Source organism: Dysidea avara, chromosome 2, assembly GCF_963678975.1.
Source record: "Dysidea avara chromosome 2, odDysAvar1.4, whole genome shotgun sequence".
Classification (NCBI taxonomy): Eukaryota; Metazoa; Porifera; class Demospongiae; order Dictyoceratida; family Dysideidae; genus Dysidea; species Dysidea avara.
The window spans coordinates 43,462,778-43,478,460 of record NC_089273.1 but is presented as its reverse complement, the minus strand read 5'-3'; the positions used below and the strand labels follow the sequence as shown (position 1 = coordinate 43,478,460).

At 38.8% G+C, this 15,683-nt stretch overlaps 1 long non-coding RNA gene across 1 annotated transcript in view; it reads left to right on the top strand.

The window, feature by feature from the left end:
- Window positions 1-1,225: 1,225 nt before the first annotated feature.
- LOC136245473 (uncharacterized) overlaps window positions 1,226-15,683 on the top strand; it is a 31,979-nt gene continuing 17,521 nt past the window's right edge. Inside the window, exon 1 of the long non-coding RNA XR_010695874.1 lies at window positions 1,226-1,350. This is a non-coding gene — a long non-coding RNA (uncharacterized lncRNA). The remainder of the gene's footprint in view (window positions 1,351-15,683) is intronic.

The window sequence follows — 15,683 nt, the reverse complement described above, 5'->3', positions numbered from 1 at the left end:
TGTGATAGCTAAAAACGTTGGCTTGAAAAACTTTCGTGATTGTTTGCCAAAGTTTTTTTTTTTTTTTTTTACTATACAATATAATACTATAATGGTCTGTGTGTGAAGATAACCACACCCTTTAGTAAACCCTCTAGGAATTTGAGGCTCTATGTATAGGTGCAGTTTAAATTGAAAATGAAATTGAAGCCTAGTGTTCAGTAGTACTATTCATCTAAGCTACAGTGCTAATGAATGATAATAAGCATCAGTTGGATTCAATGTGGGTATGGTGCAAATAAATTTTCGTTTCAGTGGACATGTCAAGTGTTTTTTGATATTGAAAGTGCAATAAGGAGTAAATTGCCAATGAAATTGAGTGAAAATGGAGAAATGCACTTATAGATAAGAATGTCATATGCCAAGGATGTTGATAGAGCTTGGAATGGAAGAAGGTCAAGTCACGTGCACCATTTATATGACTGATTAACCAGGATTAAGCGACACATTTCATTATTTTCTTTGATAACCCATAAGCGTGAGTACATTTCTTGTGTAAATACTTAAGCTGATGTTATGCCCAACCATCAAATCTTGGCTGGCTATGCCCCTGCAAAAGGGGAAGAAGCCTGACATGGGGCAATTTGATGGCAACATGGACTTCACACACAAACTCCTTATGTCTGTTTCCGGCAAAAAAAAAAACAATCTATTGTGCACTTCATGTGACACACACACACACTCACGCACGCACGCACACACACACACAGAGAAAGGCCTTTGACTATTGTATGCCTACCCAGTGATCTAGCACTGGGACACCTGTGTGCTACTACAGTAGGTGTTTAGAGCCGGCTCAAGCAAAATCCTCCTGGGGCACTGACTAGTAACCTGCAGGCCAGCCAGTTGTACCATGTCTCACAAATTAAGGTATGGGCAACCGCAGTCCCACCTAGACCTTCACCTGTTATTTGAGACATGGACAGTTGCCATTTTGCTTCCCCAGGTACCCATTGATGTTACAGCTGGTCGGGCTGCCGGTTTCACAAAATGACACCAGGTATCCATTTAAACAGCTGGGCAGACTGGAGCAGCACGAGTAACGTTTCTTGCTCAGGGAAACAACAACACCAAATGGTGTGAATCTGGAACCATAGATATTCTGCTGGAAACCGATCGATTGCCAGGCCAACGGAATTCCCTAACCACATTTACAGCTGGCGCTTATAATCAGGATATCGATAAGCGCCTAGCGCGTATCGGTTTGGCGACGCGAGACTAGGCACCTTTTACGTTTCGAAAGAAGACGAAGAGACACAGATTTATCAGACTGGGATGGTAGGATAGCACCATTTAAACCAAAATGTAACGGTGAGTATTAAACATGATGTTTATAGTTTTTAGACCGCTTCAACGGTTCTTGAACTGAGTTTGTTTTAAAGGCTTGCGTATATAATGCACCTATCAATGTATTGCCCCACTACCCCCCCTCGGGCATATGTGGGGCTATAGTGGGGATTTGACACAGCCGAATGTCAAATGCCCCATAGTAGGGCAAACCTATCGTGTCAAATCCCCACCGTTGGCCCTAGTTGCCACGCGGGATTTACTCGGGATTTGACATAGCGAAGCAAGTTACAACAAAAAATATTTGGGTGCTTACTGAACGATCGTCAAATGCCCCATAGTGGGGCAGTAGTTTCGTGTCAATTCCCCCTGTAAAGCCCCACTTACGCCCAAGGGGGGGGGGGTGGTGGGGCAATACATTGATAGGTGCATAAAAGGGGATAGGAAACGCAAGCGATTTCCGGCTTGATTTCCGTTACGCGTGAGTTGAAAGGACAAGATAGTTTTGTGCTCAAGCATGGGAATTAGTGTTCTGATCAGCGTAAATAGTAATCCAACAGAACTACAGCAAGTATTTAGGTCTATGTGAGAGATTTTGGCAAGAGAATTCAGACCGTAGATTTTGTAACAAATCGTATAAATCCATCCCTCCTGGAGGAAGACTGAGTGTGGCCCCGACTAGACATTGGGTGACCTGCAGTTCGAATCCTGGGGTTGGAGGGATTTTTTCCTTACTTTGGCCCCTTTTCTGTTACACCTTATCAGTCAGTCAGTAAGTCAAGTCATTATGTCTAAGTCCCTGAAATTAGGTTAGGTATCCTAAGGCTGCAGCACATGTTGCTGTCAGACCTTCAGTGCTGGTCACTGTAAAGTGCTAATTACATAACCAAGTAATAAGAATAATACTTTTTTTCGTCAAAATACGTCATAAATAATTAAATAATGTACGGCTAAACCACTGCACATAAAAATACGCACTCACCGGTAATGAAATAAGTAATACACGAAGGGAAAATCTAAAAATGGATTCATCTCTATACTTGCTGTAATTACGAAGTTTACTATTCCAAATAACGCTGTCCAATAAACAAACAAAATAACTTTGCGGTAAGAGTCCCTAGCAACGAACTCGTACAACCGGTTTGAAAAACGGGTTGCAGCTTATAGCAACCGACTAATTGATATGCGCTGCGCATTTAACCTGGCATTAGATACTACTTGCAGTTGAGAAGCTCAGTGAGAAGGCACTTCGAGTTAAATGAATTGTTAGTTAATGGATGAACAGAATACCACACATCGAGATTTAGTGGGCGTGTCACGTGCGTAAGGAACTCGACCAGTTAAAACCAAGTGTAATTTTACTCGTCCAGTTACTGTAGGACGGCGACTGAAGGAGCAGGGAGAAACGACGCAAGAAGGTTTACAGCTGAAAAAGTGTTGTAAGGTCAGTAGGAAAGTGTCCAAGAGAACATATAAGAGGAATGTCAAGCATATTGGATATATTTAAGTAGAGCAATATATTAAAAGTAAAAAGATATCTTGATAGAGCAGCTTATTTGTTTGTTCCTTGCTTCACTGCATAATGTGAAAAGTGATTTTCCGATGATATAACCTTTTTTTATTTCCAGTAAAGTTGATTTGCACTTTTGACTGTATCTCTAGCGTTGAAGACAGAAAAAGTCTGTAATGAATTTCAACATATTTACCCCTTCATTTTATTGGTCATCACATTGTGTACTACACACAGTTTTATTGACTGTAGAAACTAGTCTGCCTTTCTATAGAGTAAGGGTCTGGTCACTCTGACATTCAAAATTTGTGTGTAACACTTAAAACTGGTAATGCTGCCTAATCCATATGGAAAGAAATCTTAGTTATGTTAATCCATACAGAAAGAATCTGGTTTTCTTTGGGTAGTAGTTGTTTGCTGATGTTTTCGAGAACTACTCACTTTATGTGGTTGTTGGATGTGCCATCCTTGCTGACATCAGGGGTGTACACAGGAATTTTGAAGAAGGGGTTTCCACTACAGCTAAGTGACTGTTATATTAGAATAGTTTATATTGTCTGACTGCTTTATTAGAGTATCTTGATCTTTTCACCAAAATCATAATTAAGAACAATGCTATAAGTGTTGCTACATGTGAAAAACCATTATTTAACTAAGATAAAAGTTTAAAATGTGTCCTGTTCCACGAAAGATTCTAGATTCTGGAACCCTGAAGTTTCAATTTCTTAATGTTTCAAGTACAGTGTAAAATCCAAAGGGGTTTCCTGAAACTCCTGGAAACTCCCCTCCATATGCCCCTGCTGACATTATTGTGACATCACTGTTTAATGACACCTCTAAAGTTACCAGACCCTCTCTCTATGTAGAAGGGCAGACTAGATAGAAACACTATTAACATCTGTAACGTTAACCATGCTAAATTTCTAGGCCAAACTGTTGGTGTTTCTTTTTCAGGTAATCATAAGTTAGACTCTAAATTGATGAATGTTCTATGAGAATACAATCCACTCTAAAGAATTTGTTGACATCTGATTCTAAAAAAAATTGACATTTGTTTTTCATTTCAACACCATTGTGCAATGGCATAGCCAGACTTTGCCATGTCTGGGCACTGGGTGGGCAAGTCATATTCAGCCATGAAACACACATACACATGCCCATCTTCATATGGACATCAATACAACATTTCAAAGAATAGTGTTATGCATTATGTAACACTACTGTATGCAAAATGACTAATATAACCTTGAGAACCCTAACTAGTTATTGGCCTGCTTAACCCATATATACATCTGAATGTGTCTTTATATAGTTTATACCTGACTATAGGAAGAAAGCACGAGGTGTATTTAATGCTCTTTATTGAATTACACATGATAAATATGCCCTGCCACTAGACTAGAAACAAAGAAACAACTGTTGATTGAACAAGTTGACCACACCATTTGAACTATCACTAAGTAGTATCCACATTGCTAGATGGGTGCTAATGTCTCAAATAACTTCCTCTATTCTCTGATCAGAGTTTGGACCACGCCACATGTTACATAACTTATTCCAAATGTAAACTGTCCAACCCACTACTGGTTATTTGAGCTGTGTTATTTATTCTTGTATAATAGTTAAGTACGCTAGACCCTCAATTATCCAACCCTCATTCATCCGTATCCTCGTTTATCCAAAATTGGTAACGACTACTTTATTAGAGTGTTTTGAGTACAAATGTATGTTTATTAGAGTTTTTCAACAGAGCTCTGGATATAAATGTATAGACTTTAGTTTTACAAACAATTAATTTATCTGAACACTTTTACCAATGTCTGAGACACATCGGGTTTCAGATAACCAAGGGTCCACTGTACCTTCATCATATTTGACTGGTTAATAGCTGCGGCTCTTACAATAGCTGCCCCCAGATAGTGGCCACTCTACAGCCTAGAATTATTGTCCTAAGAGTTTCCCTCAGATAAGAGTCACATCTTGTATCTGAATATGCTGGTACAAGTGTTGTTAAGACATGTTTGGAGCAGAAACCAGGCAAAGGAGTTGTTTAAGCCAGGAAATAACGTTTTTGAGAAAAGTTTAAATGAGTAATACCATTGAAGGATGATTGAACAAGGCCAGTCACTTGTGAATCCATAAAGACACCATGAGCTGCTGCCACAAAAGCCCAAAGTAGCCGCAGGGTTTTCTTTGCTGAAAGTTGTAGTAGCCTCAGCTATAACTGGTCAAATGTAGTATTTGTTTTAACAACTAAATATTCCATGATTACTGAATTGCAGCATGTGCGGTTTCTTTTACATTCAACAGAACAGTCACTCTAATATAGCAGGGAGACAGAATTAGTTGCTACTTGCTAATAGTTAGCCTCATGTTGGGTCTAGTGTTAAAAAAATTCTGGATAGTATGTTTCCTGCTTTTCTGTAAAGTTTCCCTAATAGAACAGTCACTCTTATACAACAGTAAAATAAGTACTGTATACATGTTTTTTGGTCTTGAAATAAATCTTCCCTACTTGCAAGCTAAAAGTTGCTCTTATGGTGTTGCAAACTGACGCTACATCTACATTCTTGTGGCATAATCAGGGCTATGGGGAAAAGGTAGAGAGGCCACCATCAATTGTGACACAAGCAGCTGATGCAATAGGACCTTGACTATCCAAACCTTGATTATTCATTCTTTATTAGTGACTGTTCTATTAGAATATTTCTTCATTAGGTGAACGTTCTATTAGAGTAAGTGTATGTTCCATTAGAGTAGTTGAACGGAACTCTGTATATGTTTAAACTGGCACACAGGTGTTTGGATAATGGAGGTCCTACTGTAATTATTATGCATCACAGTTAGACAAAGCAGCCACAGGTTGTTTAATACGCTAACAAATTTACTTGGTTATATGTGACCCGGTCCTAGTAATAATAATAATAATATCACATTAAACAATTTTATACTATCAATGGAAATACCATTGCTTGCTCTGATAGCTGTAAAGATCTTGGTATCTATTTCTCTGATAGTTATCATGGAGATTACACTATCAAAACATTACTTCTAAAGCTTATAAATCTTTTGGATTACATCGCCGCATATTTAAAGACAGTTACTGTTTGGAGACTAGGAAGAATCTGTATGTTTCAATGATTGAATCTACTTTAATGTATTGTTCTTGCTTGTGGAAACCCTATTTACTATCTGATATTGAACTGTTAGAAAGAGTACAAAGGAGGGCAACCAAATATATTCTTAACAACTACACCAGTAACTACAAAGAAAGGCTTTTGAGACTGAAGCTTCTTCCACTCAATATTGTTTAATTTTGTCTGTACAGTTCTGTAAAGCATTAATAAATAAATAAATAAATAAATAAACCGTGATTGTTACACAACGTCATACTTTTGCTCATAGTACCTTTAGTGCTGTGAACTGGTATGCAAAAAAGCGGTTGTTAACCGGTATTGTCTAGGTCAGCCATTTACTGGTTAAGAAGCCTTTAAACTGGTTTTGCCCACCAGCAATTGTAAAGATGTGATTCAATAACTGTTATTGTAAGACAGGTTGTTGATGGTCACTTTAGTACCACCCTAAAGCTTCCAGCAGGCATGTTGAGTATCATTATGTCTGCCAATACCACTGTATTACACAGAAACCAGTTAACCGGTTAACTGCCAGTTATTGGTAGCCAGTTAACCGGTTTTAAATTTGTTCTCAGGTTCATAGCTCTAAGTACCTTCATGCCTCGTCTATACCGCTTCTCGTATAGCCGGTTCCACGTTTGAATCTTGTGGTAAGCTAGGCGTGTCACCAACACAGTCTTTTACCCTTGCATTGTGCTCGGGGGTAGCCAGAGCCCACCCAAAACGGTGTACGAGAGTCCCAATATTTAAGTATTTCAAAAATATTTCTGTATTTAATATAATTGTAAATACAATATAATTCTGATTTCGATTTTTATCGTGATGTTTTTACCTCAAGTTTTTGGTAATACTGTGCAGAAGACACCTTGAGGCGATCAGAGGAACTTCACAAGAGACACAAGTGCACTTTGCACTGTCCATTTGAATCGTTGTATAGAGCAGCGCCCGTAATTGAACTCATGAACGGATGGAAACGAGAATAACCTATTTTGTACGTGGTTCTGGATTTGGGATTTCTAAATATTTAATGGATTTCTCAGAGAATGTACGAGAGTCCCAAGACGTTGGCTACCCCTCAGTTGTACTGATAGGTGGTTTAAACTTTCGGTTTAAAATGGAAGATACTTAGTCGTTTCTTCAAGCAACAGTTCCTGATATTCCCTCTGGTTCTCTCTGTTAAATGGTAAGGAATAGGTTTATCACAGTTAAAAAGATAGAATATATTTACGAAGAAAGTTAAATGGTTTACAGTCAGATTTTTGGGGCATTTTTTTTCACTTCCAGTTTCCTTTACTTTTGCATATGACTTCCTTGAGGGTTGGTACCATCCTAGTTCCCTTGATTACTTACTTGAGTTCACTATAGCAAAGTTTCACAGCCGTTAGTTACAAAATTCTGTCATTACAACAATTTGTTTCTCTTTGATACAAGCACAGCAAGTGTACGAGTATGTTCGTGATGTAATACACGGAATTCCAATAGAAATGTACGTATTTTGTGACGTCACGTTATTACGTTTCCTATCCCTTTAATGTACTCTATTATCTATGGTATAATCCAGTTTTCTGGATTATGTGTTTTCAGTGCTTGTGTTTTAAAAAAAAAACGGCTGCGGGTTTAGGGTTAATGTAGTCACCATGTCAATTAGGTTTCAAACACAGCTAAGGTATAAATGAACTGGTCACCTTCAAGTCAACATTTAATGGAAATGTGGCTGTTGGAGTAGTGTACAAACTTCTAAAGTTGGCTTTTATAGAGAGGCAGCTGCTTTGTATAGTCTGGCGCGGCCGCCCCTTCGATTAGAGATTAAGGGTCTGGTCTGTCTAGCATCACGTACTTGTGTAGATGGAATGCGTTGTTACATCATAATAACCACACAAATTAAATTCATATTCCTTTGTTTTCGCTTTTATCAATAATGTTTTACCTAGTCAAAAAGTATTCTCGACAAATGCCTTCTCTTGTGTCCTTGGCTTTCAGAAAAGATATCTCCACGTATTTCACCATCACTATGCGTGAGAAATGTTTGTACGAGTTATGCATTAATTCTCAACCAAGCGATCTGATTGGTTGCACCTGATTCTCGTAATCCAGCACAAGTACGTGATGCTAGACAGACCAGACCCTTAATCTCTGATCGAAGGGGTGGCCGCACCACACTATGCTCTGTACTTCATGATCTCACTAATAAGGCCTTAAACCTACAGGTAGTCTAGTTAAAGAGGGTTTACTGTACAATGCAGATTAAAATTACTGTTTACTTGTTTAATTTTAAACCATACCTATTTGAAAAGTTGTTGCTCGGGTTTATTTTACAACAAAATGGGTCGGTCGGTAGGCAAAAGAAAACAGTTAGTTAACTATTATTATTATTTTTAGCTATGTACATGCTGGTTACAAGCCATATAATAGATCAGTAAGTTACATTAAAACTGTATTCAGACCTATCAAATCCCTTCTGATACAAAATGGATAAACATAGCTAGTAGTTCAATGAGCACTGTACTGATACTATCATAGATTTTCTTCACAAGGGGTGAAGAACATGCTGGTTTCATGTTTACAGATAGCTAGCATTATATTTGAGATCAAAATTGTACCAACCGACTGTTCTATTAGAGTATCTCAATCTTTTGCAGCAATTTTTAAGGTGCCACGTGATCTAATTTTTTTCTTTTGTTAATTAAAATCTGTGCAAAATTGGGTCGGTCAGGTCCGAGCAACAACTTTTCAAATAGGTATAGCTTTAGTCTCCATGCGAAACCCAGATAGGCTCACCTTTTTCACTGGTGTTACTCTTTATAGTGCACACTTCCACTTTCACACCTCAGATCAAAGGAAAAAGCCAGTGGATATATCACATATTGAACTGGTTCTGGAATGTTAACCTGTTCTCCTGTGGCTTACAATTGAGTTTCCTGTGGCTCTTAATTGAGACTGAATCAGATTGAAAATCTTACATAGTAAGTACTAGTTGGAACTATGGTTAAACTTTGATATAGTAACCATAATAATATAGTAAACCACTTCTAAGGATTTCGACAATACCAGACCACATCAAAAGCACTCTCAGGAAAGTGCTGCATATTAGCTATACCACAGGCCATTGTGCTTTTGCCTGATATATATGCACTCTCCCTCGGGCCCAACGGTACTTGGGCTTGTGCGTATATATCAGGCAAAGCCTGTGGTATAACTATAAGCCTTTTCCATAAGGATATCAAAATTAAAATTGTGATCTCTATTTGGGGCGTTATAATATTTTCGAGTACTGTTTCCTAATATGCCAATGTTTTCAATAAATTATTGCAAGATCACTAAAGCCTACTACATCAAGGCACAGCAATCAGGTATGGTTACTAGGTCAATATTAGACAGGGCTGCCCAGAGAAATTAAGGGGCCCAGGGCAAAGAGTTAAAGTGGGGCCCCAGAGGCAAGGAGGTTTCCATTCTGAATCACAACTTCACCCAAGCTGTAAGTTGAAGACCAAAAATAAAAAAAAGGTCGTGACCTGCTAACAATGACAATAACTACCCCTCACCAACTATATCTCCTTATCTATAAGCTTGCTACACTGCTCCTCTGAAGAATACTGTGACTGCTCTATTAGAGTATTTAGACCTGACTGCTCTATTAGAGTATATTGATCTTTTAAACAGGTATTCAAGGGGCCCTTCATAGGGTCTCCTGGGGCCCGGGGCAAGATGCCCCAGTTACCCCTCTCCCCCCCTGTGGCCGGCCCTGATAATAAAGTAATATTTCATCTCTACTTAATTAAAACCAGCTGAGAATTTTGTAAGTAGCATAAGCGGATCTGTTTATGACATTACACTCATACCTTCCCTTTTTAAGCATATTTTCTTTCTGGTTATAATGCAAACCATCAATCTTTTATTGCCCGAGAATTCAATACTTGAAAATGTTAGAGTACCCCAGATATAGGTTGCCATGTTTAATTGTGACATCATTATAGAAAAGGTTATTACATATATGGTGACAGTGGGCATTAATAAGTTAAATATAATTATGTATCACTTTAGTGTGGGCATTCAAAGGTGGCACTTAGGGTTTAACTCACATATTGACCAGGCAAAATCTTCAACATACATAATTTGGTCAGCTCTTTGATGCCCAACCAGTTCAAAAATACTATATGCTTTGACTCGTTATATTCAGCGACACAGAGCATTGTATTGTGGGTTTTGGTTTACCCATTAGTCAGTATAGTTGCTAAGTTTCGACTAGATAGTTAGCTTCTTAAGACAAATGATCTGTAAATAATTGCTTGGACTATGTGTGGATGCGTATTTCTACCCACTGCATAGGGTCATGTCAGCCATTGAGCAGATCATGGAACAAAGCTAAGAGGTCATAGTCCTAATAACTTAACTTAATGTATTAACTTACTTACTATAGGGCTGAAATGGATAGCAACTTTTACTATCCGGATATCCTGAACAAAACCTTTCTGGATATCCTACAGATAGTGACATCATCACTTTTGCTATAAATACTTTAGTTTATTGTAACAAGATTGGCAGGTGGAGAAACAAGACATAGCAGCTTTTACAAGACTTATTCCAGCAGTATAGAACTCTTTATAAGGCAACAAACAACTCTTCTACTACAACTTTTTCAGCAACATTCGCCACTTCACTTCATCATTAGGGATGGGCATGGTCACTAGCGAACAAGCTGATTAACTTACCAGGCAGCTGTTAACTTTATGTAAAACTAGCTAGCTCTCCATGGCAAAAATCATCTCATGATGAGCAGGTAGTTTCTTGAAAGACAGTTAAATACTTTAAATTATTAGAAACTATCCGGTTGGCTTCAAGTTACTATCTGGATAGTAAACTATTATCCAGATATCTGGATAATATGGATATCCGTTTCAACCCTAGCTTACTGTGCCAATAGAGAAATTTAGTTTAATGCTGTACAAAACAGTAGAGTTAAATAAACTAATCCCACAATTGAAACTTTTTCTGGAGTGTGTTGAAACATAATGACGTATGTTCTGAGAGTTATTTTCCCATGCTATTGAACCCACGATTGATTATCTATGTTAGTTTATAAAACCAATGGGGTGATGGCTGCAGTGCTCTGCAATTCTTTTACGGGTGAGTAGTGCTGTATAGTGGGAATTTTTCAAGGGAGAAATGGAAGCTATCCGCAAGTTTTTCCTCCATGAAATTAGTGTTCAAGCGGTTAAATTAAAATGGCATTGTTTAAGCACTAATACATCCAGTATAAGCGAACTTTTTCCCTCTGAGATTTCTGATTACGGCGATTCATGAAATATTTCCCTCCTCGAAAATTTCTTGCTATACAGTACGGTACTGTACATCACCATTACCACAACCGTGTTGGGATTTGCTGATATATACACCCTTGGGCCTGAGGCCCTCAGCGTTCAGGTGTACCTATCAGCAAAATGCCTTGCAGCCGTTGTTTAACTACTACCTACATATTGTGTAATTGTATAATCATAAAATTTTTTACACACAATTTTTTGTTGTATGTACATACATCAAACTCAGATCAATCAGATAATATGATATAATACAAGTGATCACATGATCAACACTGGAGACTAGTCCATGTTGTATCATCTTCTGAGCATGTGTACATCAATACAATTCCTACATGGCTGCATACATACATACAAGTCTACTACAGGTTTCAACTACAAGTTAGGGTTGTAAGAAAACATACAAGTGCATGTTAAGTACAGAAGTAACAAGTTATGATTACACTAACAAATGTAGTAATTTACTGAACATAGAGCTCCAGTTGATCTATCAAAACAGATCCGTGTTGAAAAGAATTATATACAGCACATAATCTAGCTTCTATATCACTAGTGGTGCTCTCCTTCAACTCTCGGTTAAACCATGGTAAGGTAGGATTGGTACAACAGTCAGTACTACTGTAGCAATGATGTCCGTCCCACAATGGGTCATCAAAGTAATACTCTGATTCCCTAACAACAGTGTTAACGTTTCCTGCTTCACAGTAATAGTGATTTTCCACAAAGGGGGGAGGGGCTTTGCCACCAATGGCACATGGACAGTTGCAGCAATCAATATTGAGATCATCGTGCCTTCCAGCAACAAAAGTCCAGATATGCTTGCGAGGAGAATTACCGTAGCTGAGTAATAAACCATCAGCATAGTTACCATCAACTGTTGTGTGATGTCCATTTTGATATCCAGCAAAACCATTTGTGTGTGCCTTCTGATATCCTCTTGCTCTGCCAGCCACCCTCTTGTAACTTGTTCCATTAGTGGAGAAGAAGGCAGAAAAGCAACCAGGATTACTATCATCACTGACAACACGACAGAAACTTTCACCTACGTGAGTATCTTTACGCCATCCACTGGGACAGTCATCTCCTGCACTGATATCAATGTTGACAATTGTTGTCCATCCTCCATCAATTCCACCATCAGTACCAGCACATTTGTCACCAACAGAAGGTTTAGCCATCACCAGTTCCTTAGTGAGGATCACTGTTATAAGGTAACAAACTACCAACATCATCATCAATAGTGAACACTACAATACTGACTGCTAAAATCTCAAAAGTGATGTTAGCAGTACAAAACTATGTATATATAGTTCATGTACAACATCTCCCACACTAAAAGAATGCCCTTATATGGATAGCACACCTACAGGTCACTGTCTTATGATTACCATTAAGTTTAGAATCTCTACGCATCTAACTTTTATGTCATTGCCAGTTTGGACAGATAGGATAGCATAATATAGATATGGTAGCCATGGATGTAGTGAAAGTGCTGGTCATTTTCAAAGTCATTCTCTAGGTCACAAAATTTTTTTTTTTGTTACATATGTGACCAGGCCTTCGAAAACAGGGCATGTGGGCACACAAAATTTTCCTAATTTTTCAAACTTTGATGTGTCGTAACTTTGTATTTCGGTATTGCTTGGCCATGAAATTTTCAGCACTTATTAAACATTTAGTTGGCTTTAAAGTATAAGTTACAAAATAAATATATACCATCCCAGATCTGAAATACAAGATGTTGGTGTTGGTGTGTAGTTTGTTCCCACATGCCCTGTTTTCGCAGGCCTGGTCACATATGTGCTTTGAATTCTCACAGTTTTAATTTTTACATTTTCTGTGTTGATCACGAAATCCATGAAGATGACGTACTGTGGAAATTTCTGTGTATACAGTATGTGATAGTAAAAACATACAGAGGATATCATACAGTACCATAGTATTCATGAACATTTGAGCCAGAATGTTGAATTTTCTACTGCCTGCTTGCCCACCCGCCTATCTGCCTAATGCCTTTAGCATGGTAGACGTCACCTCAGCCAGACTGGTGCCTTTTGGGATACTGCAGTACTTACAGTGTGCACATCATGGGCTTACCTTTGTCCTCCTTTGTGTCCCTTTTATCTTCACTGATAGTGCAAGGTGTCATTTCGCACTAGCGTGTATGGCTTCCTCTGATGAAAGTTGTTATGTATATGAGACTGTTGGTGTGGTTGTTAGGGAATATGTTGGGTTTGTGAATAATGGAATATCATGACAACAGAAGTGTATTTTTTGGGAAAATAAGCTCCCACATAATTGTGGTAAGCATCACGTGATGCTACAGTAGGTGTATAAGGGTGGTATGGTGTGCATCTATTTTAGTCTACACCATGTGTAGTAGCTAGCATGTGGACTTTCCAATCACCACTGTTCATTTCTCTGTATTCTATGCCACTATAAGGCAAGAAAATTTTAACAAGCTGATGGCTGAGATACGCCAGTCTAAGAGTGATATGGAGGGGAAACAGGTTTTTTCTATGGCGGAGCTGAAGCATGAGGTAACAACTGCACAAAAGAGAACCTCTAAGGATATTTCACAGGAGATGGCTAGCTCATCCAGATAGTTTAAGGAGAAGGGTTAGGAATGTCAATAAAGCTTTAAAGCAGAGCTGCAGGATACTTTCTCGACCGTGAAGATAGAGCTGGATGGACCTACGACAACACTGGACAACTGGACATCGCTGCTGAGTGCACAGAGTCAGCTGAACAATGGTTTGAAAGCAATGGCCACTAGGTAGAAACGTATTAAGACAGCTGACCATTCCGAGTTCAGAAGGAGAAGACAGCTGTTCAGATGGAGTACTACCAAAGTGACCTGCTCTGAGGATGAGAAGGACCTGGGCAGAGCTGAAAGTAAGAGGAGGAGAGGAAAGATGCCAAGAGACAGGTGGTGAAGCATCGATGTGGTAAACTGCCCTACACTGTTAATCAAAGGTCAAGGCAGGGTCTGTGATAATGTAACCAAATATTGGGAAGTACAGCACGGTTCCCCTATTCAGATAACTGATGTCCAATGCCACCTAAGGCAACACTTACATAACTTTTGGAGGGATGTATTGCTGGTCCCTCCTCCTATACTAGATTGTATAGAGCACAGCTACGGCCTCCCTGTCAAACACATTCCTTCATATTCTCACCAAAACCGTAACCCAACAGAGTTGCACAGACTATTTGTGGGAAGAGGCAATCCATAAAATAGGTGTGTTTTGAAAATAGGCCTTAAGCCAGTTGCATGTATCCCACTCTAAACTCAGTAAGTAAACTTCGGCTGGTCCTTATTCTGAGCTACTTAAACCAATTCATGCACATAGTTAAATTTAAGTACGAGGACCTTCATACTTCTGCGTTGCCATTCTGATTCAAACCAAAATTCAAGTTTGATCTTAAACATTCAGTGCATGTGAGCTAGGAGTGTTGACATGTTCAGCAAAGTTTTTGATGCTATTACTATGCCTGGATATCACATCTATTACCTCACCACACCTCTTATGACAATGACACACCTCTTATGACAATGACACACCCTGTTATTATTGGCCTAGCTGTATTCATAATGCTAGCACAACAAAAATGTGACCGGATTTGCGAAAAGGGGTCTTCCACACACATCCAATTCTATGAATTCAGTAGATCATAACTACGTGCTCAAGTAATGGATTAATGTGAAAAGTTCTCCATCTACTAAGCCATGTTGGTGCTCTCTACTGACCAAATTTTATGTCAATAGCTTTTTCCAGTCTGTAGTTATGAGTCGTCAAAGTTGGTAAATTGGATGTGTGTGGAAGACCCCTTTTCACTAATCCGGTCAAAAAATATGAAATGGTGACACCCTCGGTAAAAAGCTTACTCGAGATACTCTAATACAGCAGTCACCCAAATAGAACTGTTACACGTGTATAGCTGTACGCTATAACAAAAAAACAAATATACTAAAACGCGGATATCCCACTAGTTTGTGCATTATCTTTAACACCTAGGAGAGGAGACATGCTCCAAATCAGCAATTGAAGAAGCATGCAATGTGGTATTATATGGATCCATACAACCGCTGGTCTGGCACCTATTGCTGCACATCCATTGTCAACGCTACTCTGAAAGGTCTGCAGCATACCTTGTCAAAGCCAGTTGTTAAGAAGGAGTCCATTACTGTAGAGATCTATCATCTTGGATTGCAGAAAGGTCGGGTAGACCTAAGGCTAGCCACAGTTTGTTTGTTGGGTTTTGCTGGCTTCCTTCATTTTGATGAGCTCATCAACCTTCAGCCATGTGACATCAACTGTGGAATCTCCCATCATCTGGTGGTGTACCTGTCCTTGTTAGATAGCATTCTAGTATGGCCACTGAGCATGTAGACAT